Source organism: Protopterus annectens, chromosome 1.part0 (genome assembly GCF_019279795.1).
Source record: "Protopterus annectens isolate FY-2018-M chromosome 1.part0, PAN1.0, whole genome shotgun sequence".
In the NCBI taxonomy this organism is placed as follows: Eukaryota; Metazoa; Chordata; order Ceratodontiformes; family Protopteridae; genus Protopterus; species Protopterus annectens.
The window spans coordinates 1,808,990,323-1,809,007,410 of record NC_056725.1 but is presented as its reverse complement, the minus strand read 5'-3'; the positions used below and the strand labels follow the sequence as shown (position 1 = coordinate 1,809,007,410).

The 17,088-nt window shown below is 43.3% G+C and overlaps 1 protein-coding gene across 2 annotated transcripts in view; it reads left to right on the top strand.

Moving 5' to 3' along the window:
• Positions 1 to 17,088, top strand: part of LOC122800178 (WT1 associated protein) — a 1,433,819-nt gene that overhangs the window by 389,198 nt on the left and 1,027,533 nt on the right. The gene's annotated exons all lie outside the window — the stretch shown is intronic.

Below are 17,088 nucleotides of genomic sequence, written 5' to 3'. Positions count from 1 at the left end.
GACTGCAAGGAAAATCCTGCAGGCCCTGGGTTACATGGCATCTTGCATTCTTCTGATTCCACAAGCAAGGCTGCATATGAGAACTACAGTGGTACCTAAGGAGTTTATGGACTCAGCACAGTCACAGTTTAGAAACTTTGATCCCACTCATTCCATGCCTCCAAAAGGAATTTCTGTGGTGGGCTCAAGCCTGCCAGTCGTGGGTTGCCCTTCAGCAAGCCAAGAGCCAACCAAACCATCACTACGGACGCTTCAGACCAAGGTTGGGGAGCACACATGGAGGGCAGATGTATCCAAGGACTATGGTCACAAAGGGAGCTACGCATGCACATAAACCAAAAGAAAATGTTGGTAGTGATACATGCAGTCGAGGCCTTCAAACTTTTTCTTCATCAAGGCCACCTACTTATAAGGACAGACAACACCACAGTTATGTGGTACATAAACAAGCAAGGAGGCACCCATTCCTACCCTCTTTGCAGACTGGCAATGAATCTGTGGGAACTTTCCTTGAAACTCACCCTCTTTGCAGACTGGCAATGAATCTATGGGAACTTTACTTGAAACTCAATATACAGCTGCAGCCCCAGTTTGTGCCAGGGAAAGATGGACTACATGAAGAGAGACATAGAGGAGCTCTCAGATTATGTAGCCCAGGCCGGTATGACCCTGACCCTGAGCAGTATCCTACCCCCACCAAGAATGATGCCACAATACAGAGACAAAATGATCAGCTTTAATAATTGGCTTAATTACTGGTGTCATTCAAAGGGGATCCAATGTCTGTCTGCCTGGGATGACATGCTTGACAAGCCACGCTGCTTCGCAAGGGACGGCTTGCACCTGTCACCCCTGGGCTTCCGGATATTGGCAAAGGCTCTTGCCACCCCCATAGTGCCTTTTTTAGGCAAGGCTCAAATGATAAACCTACCGCCCTAGAAAACAAAAATGGAGAAAAACTAAGAGTAATACTGCTCAATGCTAGAAGTCTAAACCTCAAGATGCACGCCCTCGAAGCCCTCCTCAGTATGGAGAACATCGATGTTTGTGCTGTGACTGAAACCTGGTTCAAGGCTCCTGAGAGCACCCCAGCATTATCGGGTTATACCTCATATCATGCGTTCCGGCCCCAAAATCCGGACCGAACCACAAAAGGAGGGGGAGTATCCATATTCATAAAGGATACCCACACCTCCAGGTTAGTGGCAACGCACAAAGCATCGGAGACCATCCAGGTGCAATTAACCATAGGTAAAACTGCCCTACAGTTTGTAACATGCTACAGACCACCACCTCAAACTCAGGAAACCCACACAGCCTTCCTGAAGACACTGGAGAGTATGAATGTCTCTCCAAACACCATCATATTGGGTGACTTCAACTACCCAAACATAGACTGGGAACATTACTCAAGCCCCAACACCCTAGCCCAAAGGTTCCTTGAGTTCATAAACTCAAATGTTATGGAACAACTAGTCACCATTCCCACAAGAGGAGAAAATATACTAGACCTGATCATCACAGACATGGGGACAAAATGCTCCACACCGGAAGTATATCCCTCATTGGTGAGATCAGACCATAAATTAATCTCACTGGAGATCCACATCCGCCCCCACCCCAGCAAAAAGACCACAGTGAAGAACCGGACAAAAGCAAACTTCACACTTCTTAAGACTGAGTGGTATCCTTCAAGGCCCCGAGCCAGTGGAAACCACAACCCACGCTGCTGAAACCCTTACAAATGCCTTCTATGAGCACCTCCAGGAATGTATGGATCAAGCAATCCCTAATAAAATCAAGACCCTTTCCACCAAAGGCAGGCCGGTCTGGTGGACTCCAGCCATAAACAAACTCTACAACAAGAGGAGAAAGCTACTACATGACAGAGCAAAATCCCTAAATGGGAAGGCATCTCTGATCAATACTAGCAAAAAACTACGATCACTCATAAAATCATCCAAGGCCAACTTTGAGAGAAAAATCGCTAATGACACAAAAGACAATCATAAAGCCACCTTTAGCTATGTTAGAAACCTGGGTGGAAACTCCCAGATATGCTCAGAATTAGTCCAAAATGATAAAAAAATCACTGAACCCACAGACATTGCCAACATACTGGCAGACAGGTTCAGTGCAAATTTCTCCCCTCCCTCCCCCCCAAAAGGAGAAATATCTATCCCACCAGAGTCTAGCCTCCCAAACATCTCAGATGCCCAGGTGAGAGCTGCTCTCTCTAAAGCAAAAAACACAGCATCAATGGGACCGGACGGTGTCCCCGTCTGTGTGCTACACGAACTCAATGAGGAACTAAACCCACACATAAGGCTGCTGTTTAATCTTAGCCTTACTACAGGATCATTACCCAAAGAATGGCGTACGCAACTGTGGTCCCACTCCACAAAGGCGGTGCTTCTACGGACCCTGGAAATTACCGCCCCATAAGCTTGACGAGCCTTGTCTGCAAAGCTATGGAGAGGATCATAATGGAACTCATAAATAAAGACATTGGGGACCTACAGACACTGGATCCTACCCAATTTGGCTTTGTCAAGGGCAGATCCTGCCTCTTGAACTTGGTCGACTTTTTCGAAACAGTCACTAAGGCCATTGATGAGGTAAGGCAGTTCACACAGCCTACCTTGACCTAGCAAAAGCGTTCGACACAATACCCCACTCTGGCATCATAGGAAAGCTCACCAGCTTAGATGTAAACCCATATGTCGCAAGATGGGTTGCAAACTGGCTCAAGGACAGAACACACAGGGTTAGAGTTGCTGGTGCCATGTCAGACTCTAAGCCGGTCACGAGCGGTGTCCCACAGGGCTCAGTCCTGGGCCCCCTCTTGTTCGGCATTTATTTTTCTGAAGTGCAGGCAAACATAGGGGCATTGTGGCTGACAAAATTTGCAGATGACTGCAAACTGGGCACCATAATTGACACTCCATCAGACACAGACATCCTCCAGAAAGGTCTCATAGAAATGGATAACTGGTGCCAGAGCCATGGCCTTAAGCTAAATGCCAAAAATGTATAGTCATACCCTTTGGGAAAAACAAGGTAACCCCTAATTACCACATAGGTGGTAATCCATTAAACACGGAAGAAGTTATCAGGGACCTGGGGACCCAAGTTGACAGTAACCTCTCTTTTGACACTCACATTGCCAAAGTGGTTAGGAAGACCTTCTACATTGCCCACCTGATCATGAAGGGATTCACATCCAGATCAGGAGAGGTCATTGTACCCCTGTACTCTTCACTTATCAGACCAATGATTGAGTACAACGCCCATTGAATGTACCTTACCCGACACCTGCAGCAGTTGGAAAGACCCCAAAAGTTCCTCACCAAAAGGATAAAGGGGCTCAAACATATGTCATACGATGCCCGACTGAAGAAACTCCAGCTCTATTCAGTCGCATATCGTCTGCTCAGAGGTGATCTGTGCCTGACATACAAGGCCATGTCCAACCCGGAATTAATGGACATGCTCCACCTCAAAAAATCCAAATCCACCAGAACCACGAGAGCAAGAGACTTGAACCTTAACACGGATATAAATAGGACGTGCTGGAGGGACAGATTCATCACCCAGAGACTCCCTACACTATGAAACAGAATCCCAGTCCATGTGAGGCAGAGCCCCTCACTGACTCTGTTCAAGAGAAGTCTTGACGAGTGGATGGGAGATCGTAGGTTTACCCCGGGAATCATCTCTGTATCACTGCTGGACAGAGGCACAGCAAACTAATGGGTATAGTATTCTCATCCTAAGGGGTGGTGAAAGCCACACACACTCTGGCTAGGCTTATAAATGCCCTAGGGCAGATAGCCTAGTATGAACCTATAATATACTGGCAGACAGCTTAAGCAGAAATATCATGGATGCACACGAATGGATGCTGCACCCAGACATCTTCTTACTCATAACACAATAATGGGGAAGGCCGGAAATAGATCTGTTCACCTCCCCCCCACAATCAACTGAAGAAATTCTGCTCAAGGACATACCACCCACAAGCATGGAAAGTGGACGCTCTCTCTTTCAGCTGGAAAGCTCTAACAGTGTATGCTTTTCCACCTCTCCCATTAATGACCAAGGTCTTACTGAAGATCAGAACAGAACAGCCCAGAGTGATTCTGATAACTCCAAACTGGCCAAGACAGCACTGGTACCCACTGTTAAAGAGCATGTCACATACGAAACCGTGGCCTCTCCCCCTATGGCCACTTCTACTGACACAGCACAATTTCAAGACTCTGCATTCCAACCTGAAAACCTTGCAAATAACTGCCTGGAAAATACCTTGACCCCTCCTCAGGATAAGCTATCCCAGAGAGTGAAGGATATTATTATGGAAGCTCATGACCTTCCGCAAGGAAGGCATATTCAGCAAAATGGAAAAGATTTCACACTTGGAACACAACAAAGGGCCTAGATGCGACAGTGATGAACATGGCACATATACTGGAATATTTGGCAGAATTGTTCCACAACGGCCTGTCTTACTCTTCCATTAAGATACATGCCTCAGCAATTTCAGCAGAATACAATGTTGATCCACCTGTCTTCTCTCATCCTCTCCTGAGACAGTTTCTAAGAGGAATCAAAAACATCAATCCTCCAAGGAAACCACCTCTACCTACTTGGGACCTTAACTTCGTGTTAGAAAAACTAACACTTCCTCCCTTTGAACCAGCAGCATCTGCAGATCTGCAGTTTCTGTCTTGGAAAACTGCCTTCCTTCTGGCCATAACCTCAGCAAGAAGAGTATCTGCGTTACAAGCTCTAATGGCAGTACAGCCATTTCTTATTTTTCATCAGGACAGAGTTTCATTGAGAACCAATCCTACATTTATGCCAAAGGTGGTATCCAGGGTATCTTTGAACCAAGCTATTCACTTGCCTACCTTCTTCCCACAACCACAAAATAAAGGGGAAAAACTTCTGCACACCCTGGACATACACAGACAGTTGCGCTACTACTTGGACAGAACTAAAAGTTACAGAAAGACTGACCAGCTGTGTTTATAGCATATGCTGCTGGGGCACAAGGAAAAGCAATTTCCAAACAGACGGTTTCCAAATGGATAGGAAATTGCATTTGTTTTTGTTACTCCCTTCATGGAAAAACTGTGCCAGCTAACATTAGACCTCATTCCACGAGAGCCACAGCCACCTCCACAGCCTTCCTAAGAGTGGTGGCTACCAAGGACATTTTAGAAGCTGCTACATGGAGCTCCGTGCATACATTTACCAAGCATTACAATTTACCTTTATACTCCAGATCCAGAGCAGGCTTTGCTACGGCAGTCCTGCAGGGTATTTTAGCTACACCATCCTTTTCTTAGTACCTCCACCCCCAGATTGGCTTTGGTATTCTACCCATATGTGATGACTGCAGATGCATCCTTGAAGGACATAGTACAGTTTTGTACCTACCATAAATGTAGATGTCCGATAGGTATGCATCTGCAGTCAGGTTTACCCTCCCTCCTTCCCCTCTGTGGTATTTTTTGGGTGCTTACCCCTTTTATAGTGGTATTTCTTGGGTACTTACCCCTCTTATAGCTAGCTGGGGGGATCTATTATGGTGTATTTGTTTTTATAGTACTGTGCATGTTTGGATTTGTTTTTAAAATGCATCTCTCCAAATTTTAGCCTTCCTTAGAGGGCACCTGGCATCTGGGGCAAGAAAAACTGAGGAAAATGGCGTCGGCTGATGCTTTTATACCCCAGACGCTCTGACGTCGGGGAAAGTGCGACATCAGCCGAGGCCAGACCCAGACTTTGGAATCCGGCCGACCGAAGGGATGCCTGAGGCAGGACAACCCATATGTGATGACTGCAGATGCATACCTATCGGACATCTACATTTATGGTAGGTACAAAACTGTACTTTTGTCGTTTTTGCATTTAAGTTACCTGTAACACATTGCATTTAAGTTACCTGGCACTTGCTCACTAAAGCAATTATATAAGTCAGCACTAAAAAATTAAAAGGACTACACTCTCACAAAGTCCTCTTGAGTACCTTGTTCCCCATTGGCCCTTTTTTTTCAATTATAAAGGAATTCCCAATACTATTCTGGCATGTCCAAAGGTCAGTTGTCAATCTTTTCTCCGGTCCAGCTGGTGAATCTGGGAATCTTGAGGCAATGTTACAACTGCCTCATGTACACAGACAACCCTCTCCTCCTCCCAACAAATTCCAACACATGTGAGAGATGCATCCATATAGCCAAATTGGAGGCTAAGCTCTCTCAACTCAGTATTGGCATAACCAGTCAGGAAGAGAAAGAAAGCACACTCAGTGCAATTCCAGCCTCACATAGCCCTACCACGACAGCAAACCCAACACATAAACACACAAAAACATACTAAGAGGCTCTAAATAAAAATCTGCCTAAGCAGCAGAGACCTCCAAAGCAGACACCCAAGCAACCGCTACCCCAAAACAAAACACGTGCAACACATAGTTCACAAAGCCAGTGTGCCGAACAGTCACAGCCCTTAAGGCTAAACAACACACCTGATAAACTTGTAATAGGTGACTCTATCGTCAGGCACACCAACGTCCCGCTCACCAGGCTGAACAAGGAGAAGGTCACGGTGAGCTGCCTGTCAGGCGCTAGGATCCGCCACATAGCACAAGCACTCAGGCCACTCCAAGGCAAGTACAGATATGACTCAGTCATTGTCCATGCTGGTGTGAATGACCTGAGACGTACCTCCCTGGACTACATGAAAAGAGACATAGAGGAGCTCTCTGAGCATGTGGCCCAGGCTGGTATGACCCTGACCTTGAGTAGCATCTTACCCTCACCAAGAATGATGCCACAATATGAAGACAAGATGATCAATTTCAACAATTGGCTTAAGTATTGGTGTCTTTCAAAGGGGATCCAATGCCTGTCAGCCTGGGATGACATGCTCGACAAGCCACGATGCTTCGCTAGGGACGGCTTGCACCCATCACCCCTGGGCTTTCGGATATTGGCAAAGGCTCTTGCTACCCCCATAGTGCCTTTTTTAGGCAAGGCTCAAAAGACAAACCCACCTGCATAGGTATCACAAGGGATAAGAAACTGAGTAATGCTACTCAACGCCAGAAGTCTAAACCTCAAGATGCACGCACTCGAAACTCTCCTTAGCATGGAGAACATCGATATCTGTGCAGTAACAGAAACCTGGTTCAAGGCTCCCGAGAGAACCCCAGCACTACCAGGTTATACCTCATACCATGCTTTTCGGCCCCAAAACTTGGACCGACCCCACAGAAGGAGGGGGAGTATCAATATTTGTAAAATATACCCACACCTCCAGGTTGGTGGCACAGCACGGAGCATCAGAGACTCCATGTGCAGCTAACAGTGGGTAAAACTGCCTTCCAGTTTATAGCCTGCTACAGACCACCCTCCTTAACCCAGGAACCCCACTCAGCCTTCCTGAGAACACTGGAAAATATGAAGGTCTCTCCAAACACCATTATATTGGGCGGCTTCAACTACCCAAACATAGACTGGGAGCATTACTCTAGCTCCAACACCCTAGCCCAAAGGTTCCTAGAATTTATAAACTCAAATGCTATGGAACTACTTGTTACCACTCCCACAAGAGGGGAAAACGTACTGGACCTGATCATCACCAACATGGGGACTCTATGCTCCAGACCAGAAGTGTATCCCTCACTGATGAGATCAGACCATAAACTAATCTCACTGGATATTCACATCCCGACACCACCCCCTGCCCAGAAAACCACAGTGAAAAACTTCTCTAAAGCAAATTTCACACTCCTCAAAACCGAGGTGGAATCCTTGAAAGCCCCCTGGCCTGTGGAAAATACGGCCCAGACCGCAGAATCCTTTATAAACGCATTCTATGAAGACCTTCAGGAATGCATTGATCATGCGATCCCAAATAAAACCAAGACCCAATCCTCCAAAGGCAGACGTCCTTTCTGGTGGGCCCCAGCCATAAACAAAGCTATACAATAGAAGGAGGAAGCTACTAAATGATAGAGCAAAATTCCAAAAAGGGAAGGCATCTCTGATCAGTATTATCAAAATACTACAGGTACTCTTAAAATCGTCTAAAGCCGCTTCGAGAGAAAAATTGCACAGGACACTAAGGATAATCACAAGGCTTTCTTTAGTTATGTTAGGAACCTGGGTGGTAATTCCCAGATATGCTCAGAATTAGTCCAAAATGAAAAAAATACACCGAACCCACAGACATTGCCAACATCCTAGCTGACAGGTTCAGCGCAAACTTCTCCCCCCCACCACCACCAAAAGGGAAAATATCTATCCCAGCAGAGTGCTGCCCCCTGACAACTTAGATGCTCAGGTAAGAGCCGCCCTCTCCAAAGCAAAAAACACAGCATCAATGGGACCATACTGTGTCCCGGGCTGCGTCCTACATGAACTCCGAGAAGAGCTAAACCCGCCTTACTACAGGATATGTTCCCAAAGATTGGCATACAGCAACTGTGGTCCCTCTCCACAAAGGTGTTGCCTCAACGGATCCTGGAAACGATCGCCCCATAAGCCTGACTAGCTTGGTCTGCAAAGCTATGGAAAGGATCATCATGGACCTCATAAATAAAGATATTCGGGACCTACAGACACTGGATCCTACCCAGATCGGCTTTGTTAAGGGCAGATCCTGCCTCTTAAACCTGGTTGATTTCTTTGAAACGGTCACCAAGGCCATTGATAAGGGGAAGGTGGTCCACACAGCCTACCTGGACCTTGCAAAAGCCTTCGATACAATACCCCACTTGGATATTATAGATAAGCTCACCAGCTTAAATATAAACCCCTATGTCACTAGATGGGTTGCCAACTGGCTCAAGGACAGAACCCACATGGTTAGAATTGCTGGAGCCATGTCAGACTCCAAACCAGTTACAAGTGGTGTCCCACAAGGCTCAGTCCTGGGACCTTTTTTGTTCTGTATATATTTCTCGGAGGTACAGGCCAACACGGAAGGACTGTGGCTGACCAAGTTCGCAGATGACTGCAAACTGGGTGCCATAATCGACTCTCCAGCCGACACAAGCATCCTCCAAAAGGGCCTCATAGAAACAGACAACTGGTGCCAGAGCCATGGCCTCAAACTAAACACCAAAAAGTGTATAGTCATCCCCTTTGGCAAAAACAAAGTGCCCACAAATTGCCACATAGGTAGTAATCCATTAAGTACAGAAGAAGTAATTAGGGACCTGGGGACCCAAGTTGATAGCAATCTCTTATTTGACAACCATGTGGCCAAAGTGGTTAGAAAAACATTTTATATAGCCCACCTAATCATGAAGGGATTCACATCTAGATCAGGGGAGGTCATCGTGCCTCTTTACTCATCCCTCATCAGGCCCATAATTGAGTACAATGCCCCTTTTGGGATGTACCTTACCAGACACCTGCAGCAACTGGAAAGACCCCAAAAGTACCTCACCAAGAGGATCAAAGGGCTCAAACAGATGCCATATGCTGCCCGGTTAAAGAAACTCCAGCTCTACTCAGTGGCATACCGTCTGTTCAGAGGCGATCTGTGCCTGACGTATAAAGCCATGTCCAACCCGGAATTAATGGACATGCTGCACCTCAGAAAATCCAAATCCCATCGAGCTACACGCTCGAGAGACTTGAACCTCAGCACTGAAATAAATAGGACATGCTGGAGGGACAGATTCATAACCCAGAGGCTCACTTCACTCTGGAATAAAATCACAGTCCAGGTTAGGCAGAGTCCCTCATTTCCTCTCTTCAAGAGGAATCTTGATGAGTGGATGGGAGATCGTAGGTTTACCCCGGGTTGGACAGAGGTACACTATACTAACTTCAAAAAAGGGCATAGCAAAATTAATTTAAAATGGGTGGCGAAAGCCAAACACATTCTGGCTAGGCTTATAAATGCCCTAGGGCAGATAGCCTAGTATGAACCTATGTACATTATAAACATGAAATATTTCAGACTTGCATGACTGCACCCACATGCTTTTTTGAGTCAATATTTAAAAAAAAATTATGGTAGTGCATACCATTTGTAATTTGTTGTACTGTTTAAGTGTGCCAGACATCGGCTTATGCAAAAACATGCAGTCAATGTCTACGCATGGTCATTGCAAATTTATGCTCTAACTTTTTGTAGCGGTTACTGTACTTCTGCCTGTACTTTGTTGCATATCAGTAGGGCTCTTCCGAACAGTGAGATTATAGTCTGCTTTTTTTGCTGGACTTTCACAGTTCCAGCAATGGGCAATTGTGTGTTTCCAACCACATCTACAATTGCAACCCAAATCAACTACACATACTCCATCATATGTTGGTACATATTTTGCTTTAATTACAGTATCTCCATTTACAAATAAGTATGCGCTCTATCCATTTATCTCTATAAATATACCCCTGTATACATTAAGACTGCAGCATAATGAAGATCCGACACCTGTGAAACAGTTATGATTTTAATGGACCTTACAAATCTACAGTAAGCAAATACCTTTTAATTTTGCAAAATGTACCAGAAGTCAACTGATCCATCATAAATGACATACAGATGAGCTGGCTTTTGGTTTACAATGTGCAAAAGTGGCAATTCCCACAGCACTTTTGTGAAATGCCTCTGTACCTCATCAAGGTAGCCAGCATCACAGAGGTCCACTCACGCCACAATACTTCGATCTACATCCTGATCCACTCCCATCACCACTAACATTACACCCCTACATCTACAGCCTGATCCACTCACATCACCACTGTCATTACACTCCTGCATCTAACAGGCTTCCAGATACATGCGACGCTTGCCCAGCAAATTACTCTACATGCCGACATTTATTCGCCGAAGACCAGTCCTTTCTAGACACACTTTATAAACTCCAGCTGCCAAAAAATAAAAAGGAATCATGCACAACTCTATACCGCTCCATCATTCACACAACCTCTACTGCAAATCCGGGCTAATACAAGACATTCCACAAGATTAGTGGTCTCTTGGTCTACATCTGCACAGCATGACAGATCTTACACGAGAACTTATGCCAGTCGATTGACCTTTGTTATTTTAATTAATTCTAACAGCACACATACAAGTCACTATTTCAGAAAGATTTGGTATCACTTCACAATACCAGTACAGATATACTTGTCCAGAGCCCCAACTGCTCAACAGCAGGAACACCATGTACCTAAAAATTGCCAACTTGCATGCTTAGCTACTTGCTCCCAAATGACAGACAAGCAGACGAAACAGGTTTTTATTTACATGTGTTTCATCAACCGGACCAACTTGTTACAAATGACAGTCTCTGTCACTCACCCCCACCCTCACTCAGTCTCTCAGTCACACTCAGTCACTCAATAAAATAGTATCACTGCAACAGGGAACGGACAGCAAACTGATAACAGGTTCATAGCAACTGGTTATCTTCACGGGAAAGGAGTGCAACTCTCACAATGTGAAAGTATTACTGCAATAGGTATTGGACGGCAAACTGATACCCAGTTCATAGCTACTAGTTATCTTCACGAGGACAGAGTGCATGATCCACCACATCTGCAACGTAGTTCAGTTTCACAAATGCATCTATGTAAAGTCTGAGTAGAACCCACATTGTTCTGCATCAAAAGCTAAAACACTACCTGTTGTGCTTTTAGCAATACAAGCACACATAAGCAGCACTAAACTTTTGTGCCCCATCATCTCTCAGCCCCTTGAAAAATCTACGTGATCAGCTGTATCTATGAACTTCGCAGCACAATAAATCCCAAAAGAGGCGACATTTCCCCCTTTGCGTGCAGTGTCACACACACACTAGCCCCTTGCTATCAGTCAGAATCTGGACATTGCACCAGCACTGAAACAGACATTCAAAGATAATACATTTAGCCCTTGCCAGATGAAGTTTAACTCCAGGTTTGGTTTATTTTCACATCACAGACCCCTTGCACAAGCAACACACACGTTCTTGAATGCACCTTCATGATTAAATATAATTATATTGCTTGTACAATGCAGTATTGTTTTATTTCGTGTTTTAATTTTATTGTTTAAAACATTCCTGAAAACAGTGAAACAAAATGCATGCACCAGTAAAGACAATATTGCCCAATTCCGAACAATTCCATCACAAGTCTAGTCAGACTTCTACGTAGTGGTGGCTGGTGACTTCAAATCAAAGGGGGGCTGCAGGAGACAGCTAAATGGGTTGGGTCAATGGGAATGGCTGTGTCCACCTTGAAAGGGGAGGAGCTATAACCAAAACCACAAAAACTAACTTTAATTAAATATGCTGCTGTGGGTGCCAAACAATCATAATGATAGTCCAATCAAGACAAAATGAAGTGTAGAAGAAAAAAAACTATTTCAATCCATTGGCTGCATGACAGCTTACTTAAAATATCTAGATGGAAACAAAAAGGATGAGGCATGAAATAATAAATTACTTTTTAAATACAGTACTGGAATGCTAGTCAAAATCAAGTGTAAGAAAAACAAGCAGCACTAAACTAAAACCACTTGTACACCAGTCCTAATTATAGTTTATATTCAACTTTATTAAACTACCAGGTAACATACTGAAAGTAGCAATCTCTGTGATACCCCTAGTTGTAAAAATGTTCGTTATCCAAAAACTGCCTGACAACAACTATCTACTTATCTGATGGGGAAAACATGATCGAAGTAAAAAACTAAAAGCAAACAGGAAACAAGCTCAACATACACTGCTTAAAGGATTACTGTACCGGATATGGACCACACAATAGATTGGCATTCTGTTTATTTTGTAGGTAAATCCTGTAATGAGCTCTTAAAATAATGTAATCATGTCTTTTATTTCAAAGACTGTCATATGCATTTCAATACCCCAGGCTTATATATGTTATCTAGTTATGTAAGTATTCTCTGCATGGCAACAACAGAAAGGCTTTCAATGTTGGCAATTCTTTAACGGTATGCTTATTAAAACGTACTTGCATCTTACAGTCTCAGACAATATTACCAGTCTTACCAGATGGTCATTAAAGCATTGCTACTTGCATCTTACTATCTCAGGCAAGATTACCAGTCCTACCAGATGCTTATTAAAGCATTGCTACTAAAACACACAGCAACAGGCAATTTCTGAACAATAAGCATAAATCAACAGTATAAAAATATGACAGAAACCAGAACATTTTGCAAAATGAATGACAGATGAAAAGCCATTGTAGTACTTGTGTCTACCTTGGATGGGGGGGGTACTCTGCACATTTACATGCATAACTGCTCCTTGCCTTGCTTGGACACCTCCAGAGTCACTACATGGGGCAGATGGGTGCAACAAGTGTGTCACAATTTGAAATGTCGATGGCTGACTGCGAGGGCCCTGACACAGTTGTCATACCTCTCAAACTCTGAGCAAGAAATCTGGACAAAGCCATACATAGAAGTGTGACAAAGGCACAAAAATAAGTACAATTTTTAAATTTACTCTTATAAACTTGGAAAGATTATAAAATAGGTCTTGCATTAGTATGAATTTTCTTAAGGGTACAGCTCTCACCCACGTAGCAAAAAATAAGAGGACAAAGCCACTAATGGGGGAATGTAGCCCCCAAACATATTTAGTTAATTCAGTTCTTACCATAGCTCTCAACCTAAACACAAAAAACCTGGATGAAGCCAATAATGTGGGAATACAGTCTCAAAGATAGGGACAAATTTCAAAGAACAATCTGATACACTTGGAAAAAAGCTAGAGTAAAAGATTGTGTTACCATGCACTTTCTGAAGAATATGAATTCTGATATTGAAATGCTTGTCATTTTTAACATGTGTTAACCAGGAAAGTCTGACTTAGAACAAAAGCTAATTTTTAGCAGAGGCCCATATTGAAACACTCCCGACAGACACGTCTTTGTAAGATGGGAGAACAGTAGAGGAAACAAACACAGGAAAGGCATATAGACTCCACACAGAAGGTAAGGCACCTCAGCCATTTAATCACAGAACCTGGAATAATTTGCCTTACACTCATAACAATAAGCTGGTAATACTGCAATAGGGAATGGACGGCAATCTTATAACAGGTTCATAGTTACTGGTATCTTCACCAGAAAGAAGGAAGTACAGTTTCGCAAATGCATCCATGTACTGTGCGAGTAGAAACCACAACCTTCTGCATCAAAAGCAAACTACATTATCTTTCTGCTCCTGTAAACTGAAACAACTTGTCCCTTTCCACCAAAGCAACAGTCGCAAAAACAAACTCAGCAGCTATTGGGTCTCTGAAATCACACTTTACCAAAATTTTAGATAAATTATTGGTTAAGCAGCGGGAGGTGTTTTTTTACCTTTCAAAACATTGTGTGTATCAAACAATAAGAAAATTCAAGCAACATATGAAAAATGCAAACAGTTCTACATATGAGACACTACATTGAGTTCTTGAAAAAGAAATACATTTCCAGCAAAAGTTCAATTAAGTTACACCCAGTTGTCCATGACATGCTCACTGTTTACCCACTTGGCAAGTATAACTGCTAAATGTAGCAACAGTAACCAATCATATTGCACCACACCACCACATAGTCTCCTAAAACCTTCAATACAAAATAACCACAGTGCCACATCCCACCACTACCTGCTACCATTCCCTCTCATCCAAACCCACTACTAATAAACACTCTCCCACTTTTGTCCCGGTAACAACTTTCTCAGTCAGTTATGTCCTCCATTTCCTTACAAATAAATAACCTTAAGACCTGCCACCAGCAGTGGTTCTAACCATTCCTACCAGCTCCATTGCCTACATAATGCAGTCATAACATATGCACTTGTGGACACTCAGAAATGATGAATACTGTCTAGCTCTTTGCCGACACATTTTTTGCAATTCACTTACCATGAACAGGGACATTTGTTAAATGGAAGTGCTGCAGCTCTGCATTTCAACATTTATGAATCACCCCACCTTCTTATTTTACCTTATTAGTAGACACCACATTTGTCCTTTTAAATTATTGCTGCATTACCATTGGATTATGCCTGGTAACATATATTGCAGCCAGTACTGCTGCTTGGCAATCTCCCCTAGTGCGGATCACCATACCTGATGTACTCTAAACTGCTAACAATGTTCTATCGAACAAACTTAATGTAATCAAAACCTCAGCACCTGCAGAAAATATTATTTCTTACATGATACCTGCCTCTGGCTGAGCACTCAAGTGTGGGGTCATTTATTGCACTGTTGTGAATAGTGTACTACTTGTTTATCTCTGCTACCTTTAAAGAAAACTAAAAAAAAAAAAAAAAAGAAAAAATCTTGCTTTTTTCCAACAATCTGAAATTTAAAAAAGTTCTGTTGCAGAGTTGCTATTCCGAACTGGTTGTAAGTTTCTTGGAGGCCACAGCTTTCTTGTGCCCTATACAGCCCTGCACTTGCTCAAATCTTATAAGGAAACACTAACTAATTAAAGCACTACACCCTCCTAGACGTCTCATAAGTACTAGGCTCCTGGTTGGTCCTTTCATGATCAGTGAAAAGTCAGTTCCCTATACTAATCTGGTATGTCCAAGGGTCAGTTTCAAGGTTACTCTCCAGTCCAGCTGGTGAATCTGGAGGCAATATTACAATTGCCTTATGTACACAGACAACCCTGTCCCCTTCCAACAAACTGTAATACATATGAGAGATGCAATTACACAGGCAAACTGGAGGCAGAGCTCTCTTGGTTACCAAAGCCATAGATGAGGGTAAGGTAGCCCACACAGCCTACCTGGACCTTGCAAAGCCTTCACACAATACCCCACTTGGGCATCATAAATCGCTTACCATCTTAAATATCATACAGGTATCACACACTTCACATTTTTTCCTGCTCTAACTTCAGCATGCAACCAGTGAAGAGCTGCCTGGGAGAGCAATGAGTTAATGGAGGGTGATTTCCCTTACTTCTGCAAGGGACAGTACTTCTAAGCAACCCTGCTCCTCTTTGAGGAAAGAAAGATGGTTTATCCAGTTTGTCCAGGATCACAACTGCCCAATGTGTGCTTGAATGTACCTACTTCTCTCTACCTCCTGGGAGATAAATAGCCTTATAACTTCATTTTTCCTCCTCTCTGCATGACTCCACCAGTCACAGGGCCAATAAATGAATCCCAGACACTTGGGTTGCAGTCAGAGCTCCGTGTCTCTGCTGCAGATCCAGAGACTGGAAGAACTTGGCATTTCTACCACTAAAGTAATGAGGCTTATAACCATAAGAAAGAAACTGTTAAGTACATCTGAGTACAGTACGACCATGTGTATAATGTTTCAAAGCACTTTCAAGGAACTGTCTGGCCAATGGAAGAGCAAATCAGTTTAGAGCATTTTTGTTTACAAATGAAATATCTCCGGACAAAAGGAGCTGCCAATAGAGCGAATTTTCAGAGCAGAGTAAAATAAAATCAATAATGCCTGAGGGACAAGACCAAGTGTTGACAATAATACATACTGAAATCAAAATACAAATACTTGATCCCACTCTACAGCACTTAAAAATGTGTTCTACACAAAACGTAACTTTGGGAATGCAAACATACAAGACAATTTAAACATTTGTTTATGCATAACCAAGTTCATATGCATGTATCCCAATGTACCACTGACTTTCCCCACTAATAAAGAAAAAAAAATGAGTCTATTGCTACCAATTGATTTAATCTGTCTTTCGACCTCAGAAAAGGTAAACGCCAAGGAGAATTACCTATGGATGAGAGATCATGCAGCATGGAAGGAAGGAAACCGGAAAGCAGCATGCACACAAACACAAGGCCGATTCAAGAATTCCGAAGACGCCAACATTGCATAAAAAACTGAAATGAGCACACGAAAATAAACTGGCATCATAAACATTAATAACTAGGCTAACCTAACTAAGCTAAAAACTCGGCAGCACTAATTTTTTAACACAAATTCAAAGCACGTGCAACCATTAAAAACAGTAACTCTAAAAAACTTAAAAATGTGCACTTTAACACTCAGGAGGCAAACATATCATGGCTAGGAACGCATAGAAGCAGGGACTGTAAATTTACATTTTTTAT